Below are 12,715 nucleotides of genomic sequence, written 5' to 3'. Positions count from 1 at the left end.
ACTGCAGTGCAACAAGTGTCTCATAGTAGCCACCGAGCGAACGCAGAATAGCACTATAACAACTTTCAACACACAGATGTCTGTTTATATGATAAAACATTGATGCTTTACCCCTCATACACTTGACTGAAAGCAGCGACTGTGACATAATAAAAATTCTGTTGCTCTTGAGGCATGTGTCACGCTTGTCTCTAATTAGCAATCGCTCCAGCGGCCTCATTCCGCTCACACAGCACTCGGCCCTGCTCTGCTTCATACTAGAGTAATGTTAATAATCTCATATATGAACATGATTTCTGCCCGAGTCCCATCCCGAATCTTTCCCCATCATTTCCCCATACCAGAGACAGAGAGAGAGAGAGTGAGCACAAAGTGAAGATCACATGAAGTGATAGAAGAGACAAGGAAATGATGATATGAAGATTGTTAGAGTACTATTCAGCTTCTCATAATGACTAAAGTCAATCTTGAAGTAGGTAATTATTTTATAAGCTATTTACAAAATATATTAGAGGATGCTTTCCCAAAGAAAGTTGCTAAACTATACAGCATTCACTACTGTTCAAAACTGTACAATTAATAGTAATATTGTGAAATTTTATTTTATTTCAATTTAAAAATAACTTTTCATTATTTTAATATATTTGGGATGTAATTTATTCCTGTGATGACAAAGCTAAATTTTCAGTAGCCATTACTTAATTCTTTATGCTTAAGTCTTTATGCTGTCACTTTTGAATAAACGTATTATTTATATAAAAATTTAAAAGGTGTTTGAAGGGTAGTGAATGCAGGAATATATTTAAGGAGTCAGGATAATGTTCCATGTCATATTTAATTTAGGGATATGAAAACAAAAATAAAGACAAAAAAATATCTTTATCTGTGTAAACTCAGTCCAGTGCCTTCTGTAAAATTAATAATCTCATATATAACATGGATATATAAGGGATGGTATATTTATAACAAACTTGCACAGAGGTAAATCCAAGTATATACAAGATTCCAATCCAAACCATCTCCCATATTGCTTCAGGGCTTTGATCTAATCATAGGCAATTCTAAATGGCAGAGCGGTAAAGATGCTTCAACTCGCTAACATAGTTCGTTTCGGACCAGTGCCCAGAGTTGACTGGCTGAAAATTTAGGGTGAGAAATCACAGAATAAACACAATATATTCCAGTGGGATGCTTGAAGAGAGGGTTTGGCCTTGTTTGGACAACTGGATAAGCGATACAGCACTGTGACCGCAGCCCACATGGTCTCTGAACCGTGGGAGTTCTACAACCAAATGTCCTTAAAAACAGATAAATATTTTTGATAAGCTTTAAGGCTTACTAACTAACTTTAGTAACTTTAGTTGCAGTTCTCAGTCTCATTCTCTAATAATTGTTTGGTGTTTTTTTTTTTTTTTTTACTCATATACAGAAAAGTAATTTCTGCTGCATTCACAACAACATACATAAATTTGTTCTGCCCAAACCTCCATAAAAGGGCTTTGTGCACAACCACTCCTACAGCCATTCGTCATTCTCTGCAAATGTATTCATTTGTCCTCTAAAGATGTGCTCTTGCCTTTTATATAGACTAGATTAACATTATTGCCTATTTTTATGCAGAGGATGAGGCCATTTAGTTATAAATTTCAATAAACTAATTCTTGTGTATTTCTATTTTATTTATTTGCTTATTTTTATACCCATATTCCTTAACACATTTATTTAGATATGCAATCCTAAGTTTATTTGCTTTCCTAACTTGAATCCTGATATTGAATGCAGAATTTGTTCACTGAGATGTTTTCAAGGAGAGGGTTGAACACTTTATGATACTGCTCAGTGTGTATCGCTATCTTTGACAGCACCCCACCACTAAATATATTATCAGCCTGCCTCAATTCCTCCCATGTCTCCAAAACATGATTATCCCCTTTGACTTGATAGAGCTTTTAGATAATTCACACCTACCACTTCTCTACAAGTGCTTGTCATGTGTTTGTTGAGAACCTTAGGAAATGGATGGATTTAAACAATGTTTGCAAATAGAAATCGATCTTGTAAATACTTTTTTTCAGCATTTTTCCAAGAATTTAGAGGAAGCTGAATGTGCACATTAAACTAATTTAAGACTTTGCTTTGCCTATACAATGTAATGAAAGCTGGGCTTCAAAATGAATGGTTCTGGCCGACAGTTTATCATTGTAAAGTGCAGAATTTACATTTACTTTTCATGCACTGCTCGGACGTGAATGTGAACGCACTCATGCACACAAATTGACTTTCACATACAGCTTGAATGTAAATGAGGGGCTTTTCACGTGTTTTCACATCTGCTGAGTGGGATATTTTCTGGGCAAAACTCACTCAGAACCACAGTGCATTCATGAAACAACATCTGCATTCATTCAAGTAGGCATTCACTGAAATGTCTTACTCTTTCACTTTCTCTGCCTTGATGTTGGCAAAAACAACAGAGAACAATATAGAAAAATTCTATAATTTTGGAAAAGTATATGGTATATGATTAAATGTATATTTTGCATATTTTTTTGTATTCAAGAAACAGCATTATCATAGAAAAAAAATCTAATTTATAATATTTAATAATTTATATATTTTAATATAAATAGTCTATATATATATTATTGGATATTTTTTCTGTTGTATTTGTCCCCATTTGTAATGGGTGGAATTTAGTGTCGAAACTGCTTATGTGTTTGTTCTGAGACTTCTACACAGATCTTATTCCCAATGTTTTATTGGTTGAATTTGTTGAAGGCGACATGTAAGTTCAGTTTTCCCTTTGCAACCAGTTGATGCAATAAGGCAAATGTTCCCTTTATTAAGTCCTGTCACGTTCAGGAGTGAGTAGCATGTATTGAGAAGAAAAATGTTGAGTGTGTGGTGACCCCTGACCTCTAAATATGTTTATGCAACCACAAAGACTCTAATGAATGCTACAGGGACCAGTCTGAAAGATGAAGGCAGAGGAAACAATTGGTTAAGTCACTTCTGAGCTCTGTCATTAGCCTCATTCTGTAAAGTATCACAAGCATCTTTGGAACAAACCATGCAGGGCAAGAAAATAAATTGAATTAAACTGCTCCCCTATTTTTCCTAACCCTAACCACTGCATTCTCCTTTTCTAAAAATGAGCGTGTTATGTCTTTTTTAAAAATTCAATTAAAAAAACCCACCTGAAAATGTTAGATTATGCATATACCTAGAAGCTAAGCAATTTTAAATGAATAATTATCATGAATAAACCACCGTTTCATGTAAAGGGGTTAATAATTCTGTCTGTGTATTTTCATTTCTTACAGCGTTATTCTAAACCAGAAGAGTGATATTTATTAGACGGTTCATTTTCAAACCATAGTAAATCAATAACATTTTCAATTTTGGAGGCTACATGATTCGCTTGACGAAAACCAACAAATAATTTCACAGATATCAACAGCACATCGATTAAAGCATGCTGTTGAAATAAACAGAATCATTTTGTGCACATTAAAATTACGGCTTTTTGCAAGTATCTGCAGACCAGCCTGATGCCTAACCATAAAACATGCCCTCATATCTGGCAGAATACCCAAATTAATGGCCTTTAAGGAGTATGATTTATGGTGTCGTACTAGCTAATGATAATGAACAACCCTTGAATGAGCTTCTCTATTATTGGTAACCATTGTACAGAAGTCTAACCCAAAGATTTCTTTTGTTTCCTGAACTCTGGTCCAAACCATTAAAACAGCAGGACATGTTTCTTGGGATGTGATAACACCCACCTATTACAATTAGAGAGATCTGCTCCTCTTTCATCATCATCAATCTGTCTAAATGATTTCTTGCTCGTTTTCTCTCCGCCTCTCTCTCTCTCTCTGCCTGATGAAATCATCTTGTGAGGTTCCACTACCTATTTGAGGAATGGGCTGTTTGCTCCGAATGGTACATTAAAACGATAATTCACTGGGAACATGATGTTCCCCAGAATTCACGCCAGTCTTGCAGAAATTTTTCTCTGTCAGAGCTTTGTGATTATTATAGAAATATATACTTCTAAAATCGTAATCCATGAAAGCAACACCTTGGAACACTTCGGTCCCTCAAACTCCCTTGAAACTCTTAGATGAGATATTTTGTTCATCGCTTATGCAATTAGTTCACATCATTGCCTAATTAATTACAATGACTTGCATTGAAAAGTTTCACCAAAGTGCAAAAAAAGGTGTTGCACAGATATTCACTTAAATTTGCCAAAATGGTCCAGTTTTCTTTCCCAGCAGGTTCGATCATACACTGTTTTAAGAGACTATGGGCAAGATTTACTAACAGCTTGTTACCCTTATTTTTTTACATTAAAAACTACAGTCAGGATTTACTAAAGACGTACAGAGAATTTTTTTTGCAGCTGACCTTATTGCATATGCATTTGTAGGAGGTTCCCTTTCAGACACAAAATTTATGGGAGGAAAGGAAAGTATTTAAATAAATCATATGATTTACTAAGGTTTGCAAGTAGCCAATTTACTGGTATTTGCATCATTATTTAATGCCGAAAAAAAAACACATTTTCCGCTTTACATGGAGAGATGGTTGCTTCTAGAAGGAGGCACAACAGAGAATATCGAGAATGTGATAGAAGGAACAGAATTTTCTTCACTCATTTATTTTGAATTTGTTCTGCTCTGGCTGGCTGCGTCTATAGCTATCTCATTCCGAAGGCTGCGCCCTCCAGAGGTCACATTTGTTGGCCACATACGTCATCAAGGATGTCTCATTTCAAAAAAGTAACCATTATGAAATTGACCGTTATCAAAGACCCTTTCAAGGAAAGACTGTTCACTCGGCAGCCATATTCGCAATGCCTTCTGGGCAGCTTATTTTTCAGGCTAGATGAGCCAATGTGCATGTGCAGTCCTGAGCATGAATCTCAGGTTTCTAAGGAACCGGAGCATCTAATGGCAGCTGCAGTTATGCAATGACTTTATCAATCAGCGATTGGCTCTTTTACGCTGAAGGCGGGACGTATTCCGCCATATTGCGCGTTGCAGTTCTAACATTCATAACTAATAGGAGTGAACCTTCTTTCTATATCTATAGTCTTGGAAGTTATTCATAGTGTGGTGTTAATTTTAATTTCTTTCTTACTTTGGAATGTAATAGTTACTTTTCTGAAATGAGTCAGCATCAGTGGTGTATGTGGCTGATGAATGCAACCTCTGCAGAACGCAGTCTTCAAAATGAGACACAGCTTGTGATCTTTAATGTGCACATTGTCAATAGATCACCCTCAGAAATTTCCACTCCCGTCAGCGCTTTTATGGGATTGTGGTCTCACGCTAATTTGACCTGTTTAGTAAATCTGTCCCTATATGGCTGTGAACTTTAAAAAAAAAAAAAAAAAAAAAAAAGTGAAAAATGAATGTTTTGGTATTATAAGCTAATTGCAGGTATGATTATAGAGTGTGATCTTTTATTAACCATTTAAGACTGAACTAATGTTTTATTAAAAAGTTTTATTATACAGTTTCAATAAAAGCTATAGAGAATATTTGCATTGTATTGCACATTTTAAGAGGTTGCTGAGTTAAAAGACAGCCTGAAGTTATTTTAAATAGTGTCTAGAATCGACTATGATTCATTGTAAATTTTCAGGTTGGCAGCCACAGTACCTTGTAAAAGTAGGAAATAAATCCAAAATATCTCCTGATGCTTCTTTGTGCAGTTTATACTAGAATCTGTACAGTAAAGAAAAAATACTTTTATTCAAAGCAGATGGAGCACTATTTTTGAACACACATGGATACTTTTTGTTTTTATGTAAATGAAGTGTTGCATAAACCTCAAACTTAGTTGTTCATCACATTTAGTATGCATCTTGCTTTCTGTCAGCTGTGCACAGGAAACAACAAATGCCATTGAGCTAATTATCAGTTATTTTTTATGATTGAGATATGCAGTATATACACCTGCTGCCTTAAAGTCTCTTTTATGGCATATTCTGTATGTTGCTTCAGATGCAGCTTCTGTGCCGTTTTTACAGTGTGAAGACAGTTTTGCCGTTGTCTGTATGTAACACATTCCCGGCAGGCTGAAAAAGTGAAAACAGCTTTGTGGGAACAGAGGCACCATGAAACAAACCCCAGCAGGATGCAAGACTAAACTTGCTCAGGAAGATACAGTTGACACCATTAGAGGAAACTAAAAACACTTGCTAACATCAGAGTAAAGAAGCTGACTGGGAGCTTAACAGTCTTTTCCTTTGGACCTGTCGAGTTCATTGGCTGTGAACTCCATGGCGCTTGATGTTGCATGTTGTGTGGTAAAGGAAAAGAGTGTGTTACTGTTTATTTTTAGAGTTGATTTCACATGTGTATTGCACAAGGGTGTTATGTGTAGTCATTGGAGAACCTTGAATACCACTAGTTGTTTAGATAGTTATTTGAGACTGTGCTGTGAACATTTGTACTGGACTATTCCTGGAATCTGCATTTAGAGACATTTTGTTTAGTTTAAAGGGATAGTTCACCCAAAAATGAAAATTTGATGTTTATCTGCTTACCCCCAGGGCATCCAAGATGTAGAGGACTTTTTTTCTTCAGTCGAACGCAAATGATGATTTTTAACTGCAACCACTGCCGTCTATCAGTCAAATAATAGCAGTGATTGGGAACTTGAACAATAAGAGTTGAAAAAACTTCTATAGACAAATCCAAATTAAACCCTGCGGCTCGTGACGGCACATTGATGTCCTAAGACACGAAAATACTGTTCGGTTTCTCGCACAAACCGATCGTTTCGTGTCTTAGGACATTAATGTGTCGTCACGAGCCGCAGGTTTGAATTTTGATTTGTCTAAGCAAGTTTTATTTACTGTTATAGTTGAAGTTCCCATCCACTGCTATTATTTGACTGACAGACGGCAGCGGTTGCAGTTAAAAATCATCATTTGCGTTCGACTGAAGAAAAAAAGTCACCTACATCTTGGATGCACTGGGGGTAAGCAGATAAACATCAAATTTTCATTTTTGGGTGAACTATCCCTTTAATGTAAAAAAAATCAATTTTGTCACTAAACACCCCTACAAAAACACTTCAGTGCCCAAGAGCTATTCTGCTAATTGAGTGTCGTAAAAGAAGTAAATCTAAGTGATGCAACTGATTACAATTTATAGAGGAGTTACTACAGCAAGATCTAGTTATACATAGGGCAATTGAAGGTGTTTTTACTTGATATATTGTTTTTTTTCCCCTTACAATCGCTTAGCTAGCTCAACTCATTATATTAAAGTGGGAGGGAAAGGACAAAGTCTGTTACACAAGGTGAAAGATGGGAATGTATTACAATATGAAGCCACAATTCCCCCAGAGTACTCCAGACAATGTTGGCGAGATGATATGGTCAAAAGAGGCCAAGAAAATCATCCTTAAAGACCTGACCAATCCATAAAACTTTTGAGAGTAAACAAATTTGATCAGCAAATTTTGGAGAAAGGATATAATAGTAGGCATTCATTCCCACAGTACTGATAATCATTCTTATTCATAGTTTACAATGCATGTCTTTAGGCCACTATGCATACATTATGCAGTGTCCTCTTGTGATTGATGGGAGCACAGAGGACAAAGACTCACAATCCAAACCTCTAAAGAGACCTGACAGGAGTCTCATAATAAAACCAGTTGCAAACATTTCAGCACCTCTTGAGCTGGACATTTGGGTCTGCAGGAAAGCTCCCCTGCTGTGATGGACCCTCTTTGTGCTCCTGCTAGGGCAGGTGTTACAAACTACAACCAGCCGCTTTGCTCGTAGCCAGGAAGGAAAATACCGATGAGGGGTCAAAGGGCAAAAACACAAGGCACAAAATGCTGAAGGCTTGTATAAAATGTACATACAATTCTATCTATAGAATGCACTATAATTGACATGCAAAATTGTGCACATGACACATGGCTAGTTGACATTAAATACTCTTAGAAGATGTTTTGGTTTGACATGCTGTACCCCATCTCACAATGGCATTTTGCAAAATTGCAGTTTGATAAATAATATAGCTAAAACACACACACACACACACACACACACACACACACTTTGGGCCTTCATGTTTTATGGGGACATTCCATAGACATAATGATTTTTATACTGTACAAACTCTAAGTTCTATTCACTAACTATCCCTACCCCTGAACCTGCTCATCACAGAAAACGTTCTGCATTGACCATAACTTTAACCACATTTAACAGTGCATTAGCAACATGCTAAAGAAACATTTAGAAAGAAAATTTACAAATATCACTAAAAATATCATGTTATCATGGATCATGTCAGTTATTATTGCTGCTCCTGCCATTTTTCACTATTGTTCTTGCTTGCTTACCTAGTCTGATGATTCAGCTGTGCACATCCAGACGTCCTGCCCTTGTCTAATGCTTGAACTTGAGCTGGCATATGCAAATATTGGGGGCGTACACCCCATAACATGGTGTTATGTTGAGATTCGTCTTTTAAACAAATGAGATTTATATAAGAAGGAAGAAAAATTCTTTATTCCTGCGCATTTCTCCTGCATCCAACATGGTGATTATGAGAAATGATTGTTTGCTTACCATCTAATATACCCAGACCTCAATATGTGGCCTTGTTAGGAGATGATCAAGGATATTCTCTTCACCCATGACTGGTCATAATGTTTTGGCTCATCAGTGTATGTATATTTGTATGCATGTATGTATATATTTATGTATGTAATACAATACACATAGTTTTTTTCATATAATATAACGCATTCAATAAATGTAATAGAAGTGTTATATAAAGTACATAAGTGTTATATAAAATACATACATTTAACATCATAGATGTTTGGATGATTTGTTTAATAACCTTAAACACACACCTGTAAAAAAAAAAAAAAAAAAAAAAAAAAAAAAGTCAGTCACTTAAATGTGTTTTACCTGTTTTACAACCAGTAAATGTGTGAATGTATAGTTATAAACCTCTTCAAGCATCAACCCCTGCTTGCACATGTATGCCATCCTTTACAGGCACACACATCAAAATGAGATAGATCTTTTGAACACACTCCAGGACATTTTGTAGGGAGGGTAAATGCTACAAAGGTGGGGGGGCTACAACTTCCTGATTCACACACAGCATAAAGAGAAAGACAGCTGGCTCTAATAAGCTCTCTATCCATAAAATGCTGCATATTACCCAACCACCACTGAACCAACCATTCGTACAACATGTGAACCACATTAAAGTTCATTATGCCTTAAACATGACACATATGTTCAGGGCCACTGCAGGTCCTCAGCAGGAGAAATATCCATGCTAGATTAACATGCTACATGGCTTAGTACGACATGCAGTGTGATTATGTTTAAATGCTTACCTCCTCCAGTTACGACTGCATAATCTAATCCAATAACAGCTATTTAAAAAGAGATTAGCAACATTAGCATTGACGACTCCTTTTGAATCCTCTAACCACCTGCATTAAGAATAGCAGATAATTTAAGTTAAACTGTTAGCAATGAGATCATCTAGCCTAGACAGATTAACATGCAAACACTAAAACATTATGACTACATTTCACTTATTGCTTTAATTGCTTAGAAACCACTTTAAAATGGTTTGTGGGGCAGTTTTTTTTTTTACAAGTGGCTTGCTGTGACTAATGAGGACTTTTAGGAGTTTAAAATGGAGCAAACAGCGATATTTTTACAACGTAGCGATCAGAGCAGTTGTTGGTCGTAATATAAAAAATGAAAAACAGATACGCTTACACCATCTTGACAGGAGTATTGAATAAAGGAGTGCGTGATATATGTCTAATATCTGGCACTGACCTCAGTTAAACCCCTTGAATATAGCTTCAACAAAAAACAGAAACATTCAGTGTCGAGAGAGAGAGAGAGAGAGAGAGAGAGAGAGAGAGAAGATCACCGTAAATGTCTGGAAAATCTGGATTCCTTTTCAGCAAGGTCCTTTTTTATTGACACTATTAAACCTGTCTATTTGCTATTAGATGATCTAAACTTCCAGATAAAGGTGCATTTATCACTTTTTTTTAAATGTCATTCTGGGGGTTCACATAAGTTCAGGGGACATTCATGTTATCTTGCTATAATTTAAGAAAATGCATTTTTTAGAGAATAATCAAATTTCTCTACAGGACTCTTTGTGTGGCAAGATTTTTAGATCTTGTAATAAAACTGTAATTTTCACAATTTTTTCCCCATAGACAAGACAAAGGATCTCAGAGGTTTTTCCCACTAAGACCTGTCAGATGTGAAATTACCCTGGCTCTGGAAATCATAGCCTTCATGTATGTGTTGTCTTGTCCCCATGGAAATAAGGGCCTGTTTGTGTAGAAACATTAGCGGGGTTAAAGGTTAAAGGCGTTGCATGACATCACCATTGCTATAGCTTAATAATATTTTTTACATATTTTTTTCTGTAAATTAAGAACTGATGCTGAACATGCACTTCTCTCATGACATCATGGAATTTTGTAATGATTTTAAAGCTTGATTCATCAGGTCACAACCATTTGAGTTAATTTCCATAGAGCAGCACTGATAGCAGTGCAATAAATGTTTACAAAACCATCATTCACAATCACACGACTGGCCTCTATAGGAATAGTTTGCCCCCGAAAAATTCATTCTGTCAAAATTTACTTATCATTTAATCATGTTTTTCAAAAACAATATGATTTTGATATTTTTCTGATGTGATCACAACATCAAAGTATTGCCATGTTCCAAATGGCACCCTAAACATTCACAGTCTTCCTCCGAGTCCACACTTTCGTGACATAATGCCGCTTTGACTGTCGGGTAGAAGTCTGCTGCGGAGCTCGTAGGCTTGCGGGCTCGGCAATTGTGTGCATCGAGGGTGCGTATCTGCCACAAAGGGGGCACTCGCAAGCACCCCTCTGAAACCTAAAATTACAAATGGGACACCCTACTGTCTTGTGGACTTAACAGACACACAGGCGGTGGCCATTGTAAATCCACAAGACCGTAAGTGCACATGAATTGTGCCATTTGGGACAGGCCTAATATAGATATAAATATCAAATATATATATTCAAATATTTTCCCATCCTAGGGGGAACTCTGAGTTTGAAATTACGTTCTGTACACTGAGAATGGCTTGTGCAGTGGTTAAAACTAGGGATGTGTGAGACTATTTGACTAGTCGCTGCTAGTCGACTTGGAAATACTAGACATTTATATATGTATACGGTATTTTACCACAAAAGAAATTAGCTTCTGGTTTCAAACATGCTTTTTTTTGGCGGTAAATAATGGTAAAGATACCAGTAAATTGACAAGCGCAAACCTTAGTGATTCATTTAAATACTCTTCTTCCATTAATTTAGCATCTGAAAGGGAAACTCCTACAAATGCATATGCAATAAGGTCAGCCGCAAAAATAATTGTCTATGCCTTTTCAGCGCTAATTTTTCACTGTGTGTTTTTAGTAAATCCTAACAATATGTTTTTAATGCCAAAAGAGGGTTTGTTCTGGTGCCAACTGTTAGTAAATCTGGCCTTTACGCTGCATTCACATGGGGCGTCAACGCTCCTTGGAGGGCATGTCTAAAACTTGGTGCTGACGTGACCATCATAATGACAACAGCCAATCACATTACTCTCCGGTGTTGCATGAAACGCAGTCTGATTTTTTCAGCTTTTTCCGCGAGCAATGCCAGTGATGCGACGCAACGGAACCCACAATTCAATTTGGCAACGCATGACATCACTCATTCAAAGTAAATGAGAAGCGTTAACGCTGACGCCCTGTGTGAATGCACCGTTTATGTTTTGCTTTATATTTTTACAATACCATCATGTTAAAGGTGATGAAGAGGATCTTTTCGTCGACTGAGAAACCAAAGACTGTTACTGAGTTTTTGAAATGAGCGTATGCGTAAGAACAACCCCCCTCCTTTCGAGGGAACGCCTCCCAAAACTTGAGTGTTTACCACCGGCATTCGCTGTGTCGTGTTAGTGGATTCATTATGTCGGACTCACCGCAGGTAACTCATAATCTGCAGTTGTTACTCCTGTCTCCTGACAAAAACATTGCATGCGGCGCCTGTGGAGTGTGGAAAGTTACTGGAGCGCGCAGCTGCGCTCGTCTCTCACAAGGAACGTCACGGCAGCGATTGACAAGCCAGAGAGCCAATCGTTTACGCGATGATCAGCTGATGTTTTTAAGGCCCTACCTCGTGCACAGATGATGTATATTAATATTATTCCTTTCAGTGCACCTAATAAATAGTCTTTTATCAGTTAGTAAAGCCATTTTGTAGTAATATTTCAAAAATGTATAAAACAAAACATCCTCTTTAGCACCTTTAACGTTTGTTACGTATCCGGCGCCTGCTGGTTCCTGCTGCTCCCCACCGGTTCACCATTTCATTGCACACATCACTCATACATCATACATCACTTTGGACTACATTTCCGATAATTCCTCATGTAGGAATCAATCACACTCGCACCTGTTTCCCATCAGTGGACCCTTTATAAGCTGCACCCAGACACACACACACACAGGGCTGAGTATTGTTTAGCCTTTATCCGACCTTGTCGCTGTGTTAATCCTAGTTCCTAGTTCCTAGCCTTGCCTTGATTTTGACCCTGGACTGTTTCTCCCTTGTTTGATGATCGTTTGCTGCCTGTCTTGGC

This window comes from Chanodichthys erythropterus, chromosome 15, assembly GCF_024489055.1.
Source record: "Chanodichthys erythropterus isolate Z2021 chromosome 15, ASM2448905v1, whole genome shotgun sequence".
In the NCBI taxonomy this organism is placed as follows: domain Eukaryota; kingdom Metazoa; phylum Chordata; class Actinopteri; order Cypriniformes; family Xenocyprididae; genus Chanodichthys; species Chanodichthys erythropterus.
This window is presented reverse-complemented; position numbering follows the sequence as displayed.